The 16,178-nt window shown below is 39.8% G+C and overlaps 1 protein-coding gene and 1 long non-coding RNA gene across 8 annotated transcripts in view; one reads left to right on the top strand and one right to left on the bottom strand.

Moving 5' to 3' along the window:
• The window catches only part of LOC142158612 (uncharacterized), a 220,247-nt gene extending 218,744 nt beyond the window's left edge, over positions 1–1,503 (bottom strand). For all 7 annotated transcript variants that reach the window (XM_075212730.1, XM_075212735.1, XM_075212734.1 and 4 more), the window contains exons 1-2: positions 1,397–1,503; positions 1,247–1,297 (exon numbers count right to left, since the gene is read on the bottom strand). The gene's annotated coding sequence lies outside the window, so the exon portion shown is untranslated. The remainder of the gene's footprint in view (positions 1–1,246; positions 1,298–1,396) is intronic.
• The window catches only part of LOC142158614 (uncharacterized), a 183,368-nt gene that overhangs the window by 161,344 nt on the left and 5,846 nt on the right, over positions 1–16,178 (top strand). The gene's annotated exons all lie outside the window — the stretch shown is intronic.

The following is a 16,178-nucleotide window of genomic DNA, read 5'->3' as shown; positions in this document are numbered from 1 at the left end:
CTATGAGGCCTAGAGAAGATACTTTTTAAATGTGGTAGTATCAGGTGTACCAAGTTTCATGGAAATCTGAGTTGGTGGGTGTCATTTCCTGGATGAACTGACATGGAATGACCTGGTTGTATTAACTCTGCACTTTAATTGCTAAATAAAGAACTAACATTTTAAACAACCATGTGACACCACCCTTAATGGTTCAAAGCAGGGGTTAATGCTTGGAGTATGTTTTGACGACACCTCTTTAAATTGGTCTCTCTAAGAACCTCCATCCTACCCCCCCAAGTTTTAAATGAACATTATTAAATTGATAAGGAAAGCCTGTAGGATGAGAAATAAGCAAAATTTAGGTCACGGCAGCTCTATTCTTGAGGTAACATGAAAAAGGAACAGACATGTCAGATTAAGGCTTGGTAGTCCAAAAATAAACCTCTTTAACTTTACTTCTATACATTGTTAAATTTATTAAACACACCACCAAGCAGGGTTAACATTATTTTTAACTACTAGCATATGTAAATTATACTGGTTATTTTATTAATTACCACCAGGTACAACCTAAATCCTGCCAGTCACAGAATCTGAATACATTATACAATAAAAAGGAAGAGTTGATAATTCTACCATCAATAAGTTATTCAATTCACTTTATTTTTGTTAACACAGAATACATGCTAATCATGATTAAAGTTATTCATTATTTCAACACTAAGGAAAGTGTTATCATTGGGGATAAATCAAAAATCAGTGTACTGTCCATGGCGTTGGAATAATTTAGAAGTATAAACTTTATGATGACTAAAAAAAAACTAAAACAGACAACACAGTAAAACAGAGAAATTAACAGACTTCATTCCTGTGGACGCATATATGAATGATAAAAAAAAATATTCATGTCACTTTCCACTGATCCACTTGTGTGAGAGATAAAGCACAGTCGCATTCAAATTCAAAATATGAACCTGTCATAAGGTCAAATTAATGTTCCTTACTGTAAAGTTTAGGTGTAAGTGTTGACACATTATAAACAATACTTAGTTTCCATCCCAAGAAATATATTGATCGTCATTCAAAACAAGATATGTGAAATGCAGAAACTACTTGCAGATATTGAACATGCATACATACATTTAGCTGTAGACATACTATAGGCATTTCCAAATTGCATGTCCGTGTATATCATATATGTACTTAAAATAACTGACTCAACAACCTTACAAGGCACAACCAATAACTATGGCAGAGTGTTTACCTGTAGAGTTGTAAGAGGTTTACACCCGTCTGGAGGTACAGGTTGTCAATGCTGTAGAAAGCAGAAAACAGGAAAATTGTATTCCAGTAGATCAATATATACTATAAAAATTTACTAAGCTAAAACAAATCTCCTGAAAATTAAACACACATGTTATTGTCCGTTGTTATTCGGTAGTGGCTAGATCCATTTCATCGAACAGACCTTCTGACGACAACAGATCATGTGACTGCAGAACTCACATGGTGCATAGTGGAAATGGGTTACTGCACTGAAAGGACCTTCTAACGTCACCCGGCCACATGATTGTTGTACTCACATGGTACACAGTGGAGGTGGGCTGCTGCAAATATTAATGTATAGCTCCTGAAAGTAATGAAGGGCCAGGTAGACCAGTGTTCTAGCACCAAACATTACAATATTTCTACTGAATTCAAAAGGGAAAATTGTCTTCCCTGTCAGGCATATTCACGTTTGAGGTGATTTTCAGGCATTATTTAATCCCTTAAACGAGTCTTGGGGATGAACCAAATCATACTTGCTGACTTTCAAACGTTGACGTCCAGGAGCTGCGTGGAGGGGGCTGCTATGCAGATCGCGCTATTTTGGCCCTGCCCCTGACATGAAATGGCGCAAGTGCGTAATTTTACAGAGGGGTCGGGGCCAAATGCATTTTTGAACTAATTCTGCCCATTTCGGCTGCCATACTCTCCCTGGAGACCTACCTGGAAACCAGGTGTCTCCCAGACATTCTGGGAGAGTTGGCGAGTATACTAAATGGATGATCACAGAAAAGGATGATCAGGATGATTGTGTGCAGTTAAATTTTCTTCCATTAGATGGCACTTTTTACTTTCACCCAATGCTTTAAATAGAATAAAAAAGCAACTCTCTTATACTTTAATACATTATAAATTAAAAATAATTTTAATAAAGTGTAAATTAAACTTTATTATACATGTTTATAAAAAAAAACGTAATAATTACAAATAAATTTACATATATTGATTTATTCTAACGGCAACTCTATGGGGGGTATTCAATTGTTAGCCAGAACCGCTAAAATCCCGCGCTCAAAAAATATTACCCTCAATACGGTAATATTGCGTGTAAATACCGTTAATACGAGCGAGATATTACCGTATTAACGGTAATATTTTTAGAGCGCAGGATTTTAGTGGTTCTGGCTAACAATTGAATACCCCCCTATGTTTTTTATTTACGTGGGATGATTATGTTGTTTTCTATGGGCCTGATTTATTAGGGCACGTATTCTGAGCGCAACCTGCACTCAGAATTTTATGCCTGTGTTTAGGTTTTGTGTGCGCCCGAATTCATCAAGCCTGTTGAATTCAGTCGCAGGGCTGCTGTAGTGCACAGGCATTGCAGGTATGTATGTACCTGTCAGCGCCTGCGGAGCCAGTGAAGAGGGCAGCATTACAGCGGACTGACCCACCGGCTCTTTACTGTGTAAAAAATAGATTTAAAAAAAAAAATGTGTGAAGTACCCCCGATTTCACAAAAGCCAGTACTAGTCCAATCAGACAGGTTGTTGACACTACAGCAGCAGGACATACGGCAGGAGTTCCGCTTGCCATAATGACAAACCATTCCCAGGCTGTTCGGTACGGGCTAGATTCCCTAAGGAGTGGGGTCCACAAAAAAATTGTGCACTTCCCCTCAATCCCCTAGTGAGACCCAGCCTCGTGCTGAATAAACTAGGGCTCTTCCTACACCTCACGGACATTTTAGTTTGTGGAACTACAAGTCCCAGCCAGCCCGAGCTGCCATCAAGAGTCTGGGCATGCTGGTGCTTGTAGAACTACAAGGCTCGCTGAACCACGTAGAACCACAAAATAAAATATAAATAAACACTCAAACCTCTTTGAAACCACATTACTTTAATAAAAATAATAAAACCCCTAAAATAAATCACATCACCCTCATTATAACCACACAGAAGACCATAGTGCGGTCGTTGTAAAGGGTTTCTTGTTTTGCCAAGCTGGATCCTATTTTGACTGAAGAAAGAAGATTGTTTTCAAGCACATTTGGAATATATTTTTGTTTTTTGGTTGAACTACTCCAGAACCTGAAATGTTATTTTTTTGGACAGCAACAGGACTTTGTGGCACTATATGTCTCGGCGAGCCCTGGGTGTCAGGGCATGCTGGAACTTGTGGTTCTCTAAGAGCCAGCAAGCCCTGGCTGCCATGGGTATGTACTTAAAATAACTGACTCAACAACCTAGAAGTATCTGCATGCCCAGGCTATAAGTGGCAGCCAAGGCTGGCTAGGACTTGTAGTTTCACAAACTTTCCTTTTTTTCCACTGTATTACCCTACACAGGTACTTGCAGCCTCTGTGTACTACAGCAGCTCTGTGCCCGAATTCAACATGCCACGGATCTTGAGAATTCGGGCGCACACAAAGCCTAAACACAGGAAAAATACATGAGGAGCCTTACTTTATCGTCTTCAAAAACTGTCCCGTAAAGCAGAACGTCACTGGCGTAAATCTCGAAGCTCTAATGACTTCTTCACATATACTTCTGTCTACCGCTCCTATCGAAATGCTCTGGACACTGCAAAACAAACATACTTCCAATCTCTTATCTATCCTCAGTCTTCTAACCCCAAACGCCTTTTCAATACATTTAATCATCTTCTCAATCCTCCCACCCCGAACCCTCCATCTACTATCAGTGCTCAGGATCTTGCTTCCTACTTCAAGGACAAGATTGATAAGATCAGACTAGAAATGGTATCTACCCTCTGACACCCTCTCTTCATTTGACCCCACAAATGAAGACGAGATTTCTACTCTCTTCTTATCTTCCTACTCTACCTCCTGTCCTCTTGATCCTATTCCCTCACAAATTGGTAGATCCCTGTCTCCTGTACTCATTTCACCTCTAACTCAAATCTGTAATCTCTCACGCTCTACTGGCATCTTTCCATCACTATACAAGCATGCAGTGAATACTCCAATTCTAAAAAAAACAAAACTCCGACCCAAACTCTCTCTCAAATTACCGTCCCATCTCTCAGCTCCCTTGCCCCTCCAAGCTTCTAGAGAGACTTGCCTACACTCGCCTCACACGCTTCCTTTCCGCAAACAACCTGTTGGATCCTCTTCAGTCTGGCTTTCGTTCTCAACACTCCACAGAGACTGCGCTGACCAAGGTTGTCAATGATCTGATCACTGCTAAAACTGAACGCCATTACTCTCTCCTAATTCTCCTGGATCTCTTGGCTGCATTTGACACCGTTGACCACTCTCTTCTCATACAAACGCTGCAATCCCTAGGTCTTCAAGACACTGTTCTATCCTGGTTCTCATCCTACCTCTCTAATCGCTCTTTCACTGTTAATTTCTCTGGAGCCACCTCTGCTCCGCTTCCCCTATCAGTTGGAGTACCACAAGGCTCAGTGCTAGGTCCTCTGCTGTTCTCTATCTATACCGCTTCTCTTGGAAATCTAATAAGTTCCTTTGGCTTTCAGTATCATCTCTATGCGGATGATACCCATATCTATCTATCCTCTCCTGATCTCTCGACATCTGTGTTGTCCCGTGTAACTGACTGTCTTTCTGCCATATTATCTTGGATGTCCTCTCGCCAACTCAAACTTAATCTTTCTAAAACAGAGTTAATAATATTCCCACCCGCCAACAAGAGCATACCTGACATTTCTATCTCTGTTGATAACATGACCATAAATCCCACCCCACAAGCTCGCTGCCTAGGTGTAATCCTTGACTCACACCTATCCTTTGTTCCCCACATTGACTCTATATCTAAATCATGTTACATACATCTAAAGAACATTTCCAGAATCCGCACATATCTCACGCAAGACACTGCTAAAACCTTAATTCATGCACTTATCATCTCCCGCATTGACTATTGCAATTCCCTCCTTACTGGTCTTCCCAAAAACAGACTCAAACCCCTACAATCTATTTTGCATGCTGCGGCAAGACTGATTTTTCTTGCAAATCGTTATTTCTCTGTTGAATCACTCTGTATGTCTCTACACTGGCTGCCTGTCTTCTACCGAATCCAATATAAAATACTTTTACTAACCTACAAGGCCATCAACAAAGCTGTACCAACATACATCTCTTCTCTTGTCTCAAGATATCTCCAACTCGGCAACTCCGTTATGCAAAAGATCTGCGTCTCTCATCCACCCTCATTACATCCTCCCATTCCCGGTTACAGGACTTTTTTCGGGCTGCACCCACTCTATGGAACTCTCTCCCTCGCACAATAAGACTCTCCTCTGGTCTACAAACGTTCAAGCGTTCTCTGAAAACCTACCTATTCACACAAGCTTATAATATTCCTCAACCACCCTCTTAACCTCACTACCCTTAGCCTGTTACTGCCTGTTACACAATTTCACACAAGACAACTACCCCCTGACCAACATTGTTGTGTGACAGGATCATTTAGCTTATGAGTCACTTTTACCTTTGCAGTCTGGCTGGGCCAAGATGCAAAATGTATACTTAACCTCATGTGTCAATCTCCCATTGTCCCATACATTGTAAGCTTGTGAGCAGGGCCTTCTCACCTTTTTGTCTGTTTTACCCAGTTTGTTTATTAGTTTATTATGTTTGTCCCCAATTGTAAAGCGCTACGGAATATGTTGGCGCTATATAAATAAATGATGATGATGATTTTGTGAGTACAATTTCTTGTGGACAGGAAGAATTGTGAATATTCTCGAGACTATTTTTTATTTGCAATAGTTGTCTTTTGATTGTTGATTTTTAGAATTCTGTGATGTTATCTCCAATTTCGTACTCACTGTTGTGGATCGGTCGGAAGTTTATACACACTACACAGCGGAAACGAAAATATTAAACGGTATGACCAACCAAATGAGGCGATAATCGTCCATTTGGGCAGACTTTCAACCATCGTGCCACTGCACACACTGACCCTACTTTTGAACGAACGGTCGGTCGTATGTCGGCTGTTTGAGACGATTATTGGGCGAAAACAGTGTAGTGTCTACCCAGCTTTACTGCGTGTGAGGGAGATCCGTGATAATTCACGCTGTTTGTTCTCTGTCTTAGTGCTCTGTAAGGAAGATGTGTGATTTAGTTTAAATCACAATGTTTGTCTGTCTTGTCCGTTTTTTACAAGAGACATGTTTCAAGGTTGAAAAAGTTGTACATTCAATGCTTAATTGATAAGCTTTTAAAGAGATACAAAAGAAGTTTTAAAATGTTTGTTCCGATTGCACGGACAAGATTGTAAATAATGTACATTATCACTATTATTACTAGTGTCAAAACAAAGCTGGCTGGGATCCAACAAGCCGTTTCTGTATTTAAACAAAGTAATTTTGTTTCTGAAGTTGAGAAAAATAGCTTTCTCTTTAATTAAGTTGAGAATTGTGGGAGTGAGCTTACATGCAGATATTAAAAGCTGTTTTTATCTGTGTTAAAATGGCGCTGATATATGTTCTCAGAAATCAAGAGGGTTTGTTATGCCTTTTAAGAAATGTTACGAGATAAAATGTTGTCTGTGAGCAAGACTTAAGTGAATATATTTGTACTTTCAACATGGAAATCACAGAATCTAGATATATGTGTGAATATTTGGTCACGGTAGATTTTGTTGAGAAAATGTTGAGTGATTTACAGACACAATGTGTGGTGTCTAACGAGAGTACTCTGATTTATGAGACAGTGCTGCTTTTAAAATGGTTGAATACTTGGAACCAAGATTCCAGATTGAATGTGTTGAAGTCGTATAATTGGATGAACGAAAGTATATTGGTTTAATATTGGTTTGCCGTGCGTATTGCGAAGCGTACGCCATGTGTTACGTGGCGTGGTGCGTTCGCACGGTAAAATACGCACGCACACACTCGCATTACAACAGTTAGTTATTTATATAATTTCATATTGGTTCTGTTACACTGTAATTCAGGAGCAGATAGTATTCGGTTTATTATTAGTCTATATGTATATATATATATATATATGTATATATATATATATATATATATATATATATATATATATATATATATATAGTGATTATATGTACATTGTAGTGTTATTAAAGGTTTAGGTAATAGGAAAGGTGTCATGCCTGATATCATATTGAAGCCCTAATCATCAGCAGCTGTCCGGTGCAGTCGGCGAAGAGATCGCACATTGCATACTTTAGTTATTGATATTAGAGAGTAATCCTTTGTATGATACTGGCTATGAAAAGGAGCAGACCCCCTGGACAGAAGACCCCCACCTTTGGATTCCTTAGATTGAATCAACCTATTACCTGTCTGGCCTGGACCCACCCAACGTCTGGACCTATAGAAACAATCTACGTCATCTCTATTGTTCACAATGAAACATTGACTGTATATATTAGCTGCATCCCCCACCAGGGTCTCAGTCTACTCTGACCAGTTATCTAACAGATACACTGTTCCATTGGGACCCATGGAAGCGCAGCGATTGCCGCGGTATGTATGTATGTAACTTTTGGAATTGGCTGTGCTGTACTGTACTGTATACAGGGCAGGTATACCGAATGCGAAAACCGGGTTTTCGCAAAGCGCTACCAATAGATCGCAAGGTTTGCTAATAATTAGTATTGGTAGGCAGTGCGATCTGATCGCACCGTTAGTGCGAATTGGTGAAGCAGCTAGGAGGAATTATACTGGAAAGGCAGGTTGATTGTATTAACTTGCGCTCCCAGCGATAATAAACTCAGCAGATTTTTGTGGTTGAGCCAGGGTATCGAGGAGCTGATAGCCCTTGGGGCCCACAGTGATATTTCTGCATTAGGAAACCTCGCCAGGGGCGAGAAAAGCGAGTGAGCACGGCTAAAGGAAATACGTTCACCGAGCATAATAGATCTCTAGCGGTGAGTATAGCAACAGAGTTGAAATTATTTAGTGGAAAGAACAGAGCATTGCGGTGTGTCTGTGTTTCACATTTGGCCGGAAGGAACAGAGCATTGCGGTGTGTCTGTGTTCCGGGTAGAAAGTATATTGTGCAACATGGGTGCTAGGCATACGCTAGAGATTGCCAATTTACTGCCTAAGGAAGGTCTTATTGAGTCAGCGAGATTTCTCATGTGTGCAAAATATGGTGCATACGCAACTGTGTATTGTGACACGTGGGTCGAAATGACCAAAGATTGTGATAGGCCTTTCCCAACAACAGGGAGTTTTAATGCAGAGGTGCTAAATACCGTAAAAGATAAAGTACGGTTGATTAAGTCAACAAAAGTGAGAAATGCACATAATCATTGTTTAAAATCGTGGCAAATGGAAGGTAACACGTGGCAGAGCAGCGAACGCACAGCGGAAGTGAGTGTAAGGAAAAACACGTGTTCAGCGGAAGTAAGCGTACCGGAAACAAGCATTCCGGAAGTGTGCATTGCAAAGCGTGGCGAACTGAGCGCAAACACGCCCCCGATAAATTCGGTCGGGGCGGGAAGTACAGCCAATACCAAAAATGTAAAAACTGTAACTAGTAAGTTGTATGTTGTTTTAAGTAACGTTAAAAGTAATGTTTCAGGACAAAGAAGAGGAACGGTCCCACCAGCAGGGGCAGCTGCTGAAAGTGGTGAGAATAATGAAAAGGTTAACACAGGGGGAGACATCCATTGTACTGCAGCAGCAATTTCAGCAACTAGTTTCAGTGATTTGGTAGACTTACATCCTGTCTGCACAGCAGCAGTTCCCAATGGGAAAGCAGACAAGAATAGTGATGTTCCCTTAAAACATGTAGCAAAGCATGATCCATGCACTAGGTCTGAAACATTTTCAATTTTGTCTGATTTCCCTGATCCTAGGAAAGATTTGACCAAATGTCAGAAGTTTATTAGATATTATGGTAATGTGTATGAGCCAACTAATAACGATTGGCGAGTATTATTGAAGACCTGTCTTCCTCTCAATACTGACATACAAAAGTTCATTAAGGATTGTATGTTGGAGGAGGATGAATCCTTAACCGAGGATGATAATCAGGACAATATTAGACATATAATCACACAGTTGGCCACATATTTCCCAGTGATAGTGGACTGGAGTAAAATTTTTAGTATCCAGCAAAAAGATAGTGAAAATGCAGCAGACTATTTTTGCAGAGCTTTGATAGCAATGGGCAAATATACTGGGGTACCAGACATAAAAGATAATCTATATTACAGAGAAGTTGCTGTTAAAGTTCTAATGGATGGCCTCAGGGAAAACTTGAAAAGAAGGGTGCAAACTTCATTACCATACTGGAAAGGAACCACTGTAAGTGCTCTCAGGGAGTCAGGTATAGAACATGATAAAAGTATAAACAAACAGAAAGAGACACTAAGTGATAGGGTAATGATGATAAGTATCCCAGCACTAGAGGGACTGCACACACGACCACCAGAATACAACCCACATAACAGGAAACCCAGAATAGTGAGATGTTACAATTGCAGAGAAGAAGGACACATTAGGAAAGATTGTAAAAAGGAAGAGAAACAACACGAGTTGAGGAAGTGTTTTCAAGGCAATAAAATAGGACACCTAGCAAAACATTGTGCAGACATGACAGGGACGTGCTTCTACTGCCATAAGAAGGGACACATGAGTAGGAACTGTGTAGAGAGAAGAATGAATACCTGGGTTGGAAATCACATAGACATCCACAAAGGAGGCGTACACTTCTCTCAGAGGTTCCCCTTTAATTGATTGCACACTCTGTAACAACTAATATTCTGGGGGAGAAATATAGCCGACTCTAGAGTTAATCTGTGGTGAGCATTAAGGTGCAAAATGTAGAAAGAAACTTATTTTTTTTAAAAGTAATCTTTGTTGATTTTGTTTGTTCGTTTTATGTTGTCACATGTTTCTTTTCCTAAATCACTAGCCGACGGCAAAGAATAGAAATGTTTGTTTTGTTTGCTGTTTTAAGATAACTATCTTGTTTTTCTTTTCACAGATAAAGGGGACACAAAAGAAGTATAGACAAGTGTTTAAAAGGGGTGAGATAGAGAAATATGGTATTTACTCTTGAAAGACTAATTAACAATAGACAATTGGAACACTCTTTTGTTTTAGGCTGCAGTGACTCATGATAATTTGTTTGGCTGAGAATCATTATCCAACAATGAAGTATGTACATACTTTGCTCCAAAATATCGTTTTATGTATTTCAGAGAAAATATGAGTCACTAAGAGTACATTTTTACATTTCTCTATTATAAGTTAGAAAAGTCCGTTGAAAAGGTATGTAGTCAATGAGATACCGAGTTCTTAATGAACAAATGACGGACGACACTGGATTGCACTGTTAAGAACCCCTAGTCAAGTATGGGGAGGGGTCATAGTTAGCAAATAGCTAAGGGGAACAGTGGAATGAATACAGCCATTTCCCCATAGAGTCAGAGTCCAATCCAGCTGTCATTTTGTTGTAAAAATCTCCCTTTCTACATGTATGTTTGTATTCAAACCTTTGTATTCCCATCATTCATTGCTTTCCTATTTCTCATTCTTTACACAAACGCTAGTCTCTCTCTCTCTCCCTCTCTCTCTCTCTACTTCTCTCTCTCTCCCGCTCCCTCTCTCTCTCTCTCCCTCTCTCTCTCCCCCTCTCTCTCTCTCTACCTCTCTCTCTCCCGCTCTCTCTCTCCCTCTCTCTCTCCCCCTCTCTCTCTCTCTACCTCTCTCTCTCTCCCGCCCCCTCTCTCTCTCTCTCTACCTCTATCTCTCTCTCTTTCCCTCTCTCTCTCTCTCTCTCTCTCTGCTCTGGTAGAGATAAAATCAGACACAGTCTCAACAATGGGGCTAAAACATATTTTTATGTTTTTACATAAGACAAATTCAGAGATACACACACTAGATTGACATAAGTTACAGAAACAGTCAGGGGTTTTGTTTTCATGTGTATAGAAACTGCTGATTTTAAGCAGAAAGGTTCTGTTGTGGAAATACGATTCATGTGTTATAGATTGCATATCTGTTTTGTTTTTTGTTTTGGCTCGTGCCTCCTGTACAAAAATGTGCCTTTTTATGGATGCACAAAGGGTGGAGACAGGAGATTGCTAGAGGATAGGCATACAGATATGCATCTCTGTGTAGAACATTGGAGTAGGATTTTTACCACAAGATACGACAATGTGAAACCCTAGAAAATGTAGAATTTTCAGGTTTTATAATTTTCACTGTTAGACAGGCATGTACTGGATACTGTTATATTTAAAGAAAGTGTTATAGAAAGAGACCCCTTTGCCTTTTCCCACTTAGTCAAGTAGCTGAATATGAGGTACTGAGAATGACATGTGAGTTGGCAGAGGGAAAATCGATTGATATACATTGGTCTTTAGCATTTTTCTAGTCTAGAGGGCGATGTTGAGGTGACTGAGAAATCGTTTTATAGCAATACCAGCACATGATTAGGACACTACATAGAGGACTTTATACAGGGACACAGTTACCAACGGAAGTAGCTGCTAGTAAGGTCCACACTTACACGCACAACCATACATGGCTGTCACACCAGGGAGAACATAGCTGTCAAATAGACAGCAGGGTTTTATGTGACAGCTAACAAATCTATGTTTTGTTTTGTTTTTCGTTGTATTGATTTAGTTTTAAAAAGGTGAACACACACACACATGCACACATACACATATTGGTTAATATAGGAAGATTTGTGTTACCCGAGGGATAAACTGTCTGGAAGGTGAAGAGATGTGGTGAGGAGTCTGGTGGACTCTGGAGAGATGGACAAGGTAGACCAATAGAGCCATCCCATATCCCTCCTGCTGATGGGTTTTCCTCCAGGTAAAACAAATACACGTCATCCAATTACCACCATGCAGGATCCTCAAGTATACACAGGTGTACCAATGAAAAATGTCTGGGTAGAGGTGTATTGAAATGTGTCTAATGTATTACTGTATCATACTCAAAGCTTTTGTTATTCAATGTGATAGTCCTAGAGTTATAATAGATGATAGGGTATTCATGTTATTGATAATAGATGTATAATGTATGAGTAGTGGTAACAAATCACATACTTTCAATTAGCCATAAACCAGTGTGAACATAAAGTAGTGGTACTCGGTAGAATAAATTGAATAGAATAAGAGTTGGAACTTGATTGAAGTGCCACTAGTCCTTTCCCGCTACCAAGAGATCACCCCTGGGCAGACTCCTAACCTGTCAGTTTTTGAAATGTTCTTGACCCCTCGTGAGATGAGATTGTAACTGGGAGGCTAGGTAAGACCTTGAGAGAAGGTAAATAGCGAGACAGTAACCAAGAACGTCCAAAACACTGTTTCCTGAAAGGTCACACTAACTGTCAGGATGTTGGATCGGGAGAGTAAGTTGTGGAGCAGAAATTTCTTAAGCTTAGGTTATTTGCCAGACAGGTACCAGGTGTAGGCTACCAGCCTCACGGCTTTAAGGGTAGCAGAGACACACTGGTGCCCATACCACCCACTGCAGAGGGGCAACACTCAGAGAACGGTCCAAGGGCACTCATGAGTCTGTACTGGAAGGCCTCGAATGCAGTTAGTAGCACCTGAGCCAAAGGCTAAGACTGTTGTCCAGCATGAAGTTGTAGTTTTTCCTGTTTTGTGTTCTCTCATTTCATTTTCTTCTCAGGGCGGTTAATTCTTTCGATTATTAGCAGGTGACAGAGACTGGTTCAGGTAGTGATAAGGAGGTATTGGGGAGGAAGAAGTTAGTAGCATAATCAGTCCAGTCAATTACTCTATTCAATTCAGGGGTAAAGGAAAATTTAGAAACCTTGGAGCTTGGAGAAAGTGCGAGGGGCTATTGTCTGAGTAGCATTACGTCCGTAAGTACGGCGACCCCATAGTTAAAAAAAGAGATACACCCAGCGATGCCAGTCCAGTAATATCCGGACTCGAGCAGGCATCCTTGAGAATGATTATCATTCTTGGGAGGGTAAGGTTTTAGACCAAACAAAGTGCTGGGCGTGCTCACGCGTGCCTCAGTGATTATATCAAGTAGGATTAGTTCTCTTTCCACTAAATATTCTTGAGGTAGCCCGAACTATGGGTGGGAGGTCACTAGGGGAAAAAGTAGGACACCTAGGTCCCTCAGTCTGAAGTCTCCCAATGCTTTACAAGCCGATCACTGTTAAATCTGAGTATTGGGAGACTGGGAAGAACGAACAGACAATAGCCCGCCCACAAGTGTTGATGAAAAGAACTGGTGACATTATTAGATGTGTGTATATTAACGCAAGCTGAAGGAGATTGCATATGACATTATTGATAGACATAGGATGATGCTATTGATGTACATGAAGTATTTAAATGTATTCTGAGCTTAAAGACATGCGTTGGACAGAAGAACCTGTTAAACTTGAAGAACTGTAGTAGAGAATTCTGTATAGCTGATACACGTTCTACTGTACCATGTACCTTTCCAAATAATGTATTAAGTGTTTTATTGCACCCTTGAAGGGCATACAAAAAGTTATCTCCAAGCTCCAGAAGTGTACGGTTTATAGTAAAAGAAGAAGTCGTTTAGAGGATTAAGACTCTCTCTTATGATAACTTGTTTAGATCTACAAACAGTGTGGACATACACCAAAGGGGATTTGTATTACATAACAATGAAACGTGGTACTGAGATCCTGCTTATAACATCTTTAAGGTGATAGTACAATAAACTATCAAAGGGTGGACTGTTGAAGTCGTATAATTGGATGAACGAAAGTATATTGGTTTAATATTGGTTTGCCGTGCGTATTGCGAAGCGTACGCCATGTGTTACGTGGTGTGGTGCGTTCGCACGGTAAAATACGCACGCACACACTCGCATTACAACAGTTAGTTATTTATATAATTTCATATTGGTTCTGTTACACTGTAATTCAGGAGCAGATAGTATTCGGTTTATTATTAGTCTATGTATATATATATGTATATATATATATATATATGTATATATATATATATATATATATATATATATATAGTGATTATATGTACATTGTAGTGTTATTAAAGGTTTAGGTAATAGGAAAGGTGTCATGCCTGATATCATATTGAAGCCCTAATCATCAGCAGCTGTCCGGTGCAGTCGGCGAAGAGATCGCACATTGCATACTTTAGTTATTGATATTAGAGAGTAAACCTTTGTATGATACTGGCTATGAAAAGGAGCAGAACCCCTGGACAGAAGACCCCCACCTTTGGATTCCTTAGATTGAACCAACCTATTACCTGTCTGGCCTGGACCCACCCAACGTCTGGACCTATAGAAACAATCTACGTCATCTCTATTGTTCACAATGAAACATTGACTGTATATATTATCTGCATCCCCCACCAGGGTCTCAGTCTACTCTGACCAGTTATCTAACAGATACACTGTTCCATTGGGACCCATGGAAGCGCAGCGATTGCCGCGGTATGTATGTATGTAACTTTTGGTATTGGCTGTGCTGTACTGTACTGTATCATAATATAATAATGTATTGAATTGTTGACTATTTACATCTGCTAAAATAAACCACCATGTGCTTTGGACACACATACAATTGATTGGGCAATGCTTATTTTAAAACGATAGAATTACTTTAATAAATGTTTCTAAACCCGGAAATTTTAGTGGTGTCATTCAAAAGGGCGGTACTAAGAAATGATGAGAAAGGAGTGGCTTTGAAAACTCGCCCAGTTCTCGTCACTTTGACATTCCCTGTTTGTGAGATTAGGGACTGCCTCTTTCAGGAAATCAAAGCATGGAACGCATAGCCTCACAGTTAAGCTTTTAGCAGCTGTTCACTGGTTACCTGATAACAGTGTACACGCATGTTACAGTTACAGTAAATTCTAGTGAATAAATGTTAATCTCTATGCAAAAGTTTTTTTTATTCACAGGTCTCCAGCTGCAAAGACCCATTAGGCAATCCAGATTGCATTGATCCAACTTCCAATGAATAGAAGTTTGCAATATGTTTTGATTTACAGCCACAACAAACATAAGTATAAACTAAAGAAGGATTTAAATAACGTAGACTCTGCTGAGTAATGATTACCTTGTTTTGGAAAGAGATAATAGAGTTTATGTGCTATTCGCATAGCAAATGCATGAACCAGATGGTTTTTCTGTATGTGCAGAAAGCAAAAGGTTTTTATTTGTATCCTCATTACAGTTTTGAGTCAATCAGTGTTGTAAAGACATTTACTGCCCTTGTTTACTGTGCTATAATCGTCATATACTGTAAATATTTCTTTGTATCGTGGGTATGGTAATGGGAATTCAATACTTTTACAGAAATTAAAAAGATTTAAGACTTTAAGAGCTATTGTATGTGCTCCTGCATTAGCATTTCTGGATGATAGCAAGCCATTTACACTCTCCTCTGAGCAGAACCAAATGTTTAACCAATTTTAAGCTGAAGTAACTTCAGCGCCAGCACTGGCTTTGCCAGATTATGACAAGCCTTTCACGTTATTTTGTGTTAAGAGCGTTTTGTCGCTATCCAATAACGATTGTCGAATCTCGATTTGTGTTTCCAACGCACAAATATTTATTCTCAAAAAGTAGCAGAATAATTCAAGCGAAATAATAATAAGTACAGCCGTTACTTATCACAGGTGCTCTGGATCCAGCGCACAGTCATTCAATCCTGAAGTCTGTGGATAAGAAGTCTGTTCACTGCATGTGAGGCTCATGCTTATATGCAAACAGAAATACAGTAAAACAATGCAGATGATGTGGCTTGCTTTTATTGGTCCAGGTTTAAGGAAGGTCCAGGGGGTTGTAGATCATAGGCTGGTTTAATCTAAGGAATCCAAAGGTGGGGTCATCTCTCCAGGGGATGAGCTCTGTTCTTCCCGCCATAACTCCAATTACAACCAGTCCATTTGCATTTTACAGTCAGAATCATATTAAAGGTTTATTCCCTAACATCAATAACTAGA

This window comes from Mixophyes fleayi, chromosome 5 (genome assembly GCF_038048845.1).
Source record: "Mixophyes fleayi isolate aMixFle1 chromosome 5, aMixFle1.hap1, whole genome shotgun sequence".
Lineage (NCBI taxonomy): Eukaryota > Metazoa > Chordata > Amphibia > Anura > Limnodynastidae > Mixophyes > Mixophyes fleayi.
This window is presented reverse-complemented; position numbering and strand designations above follow the sequence as displayed.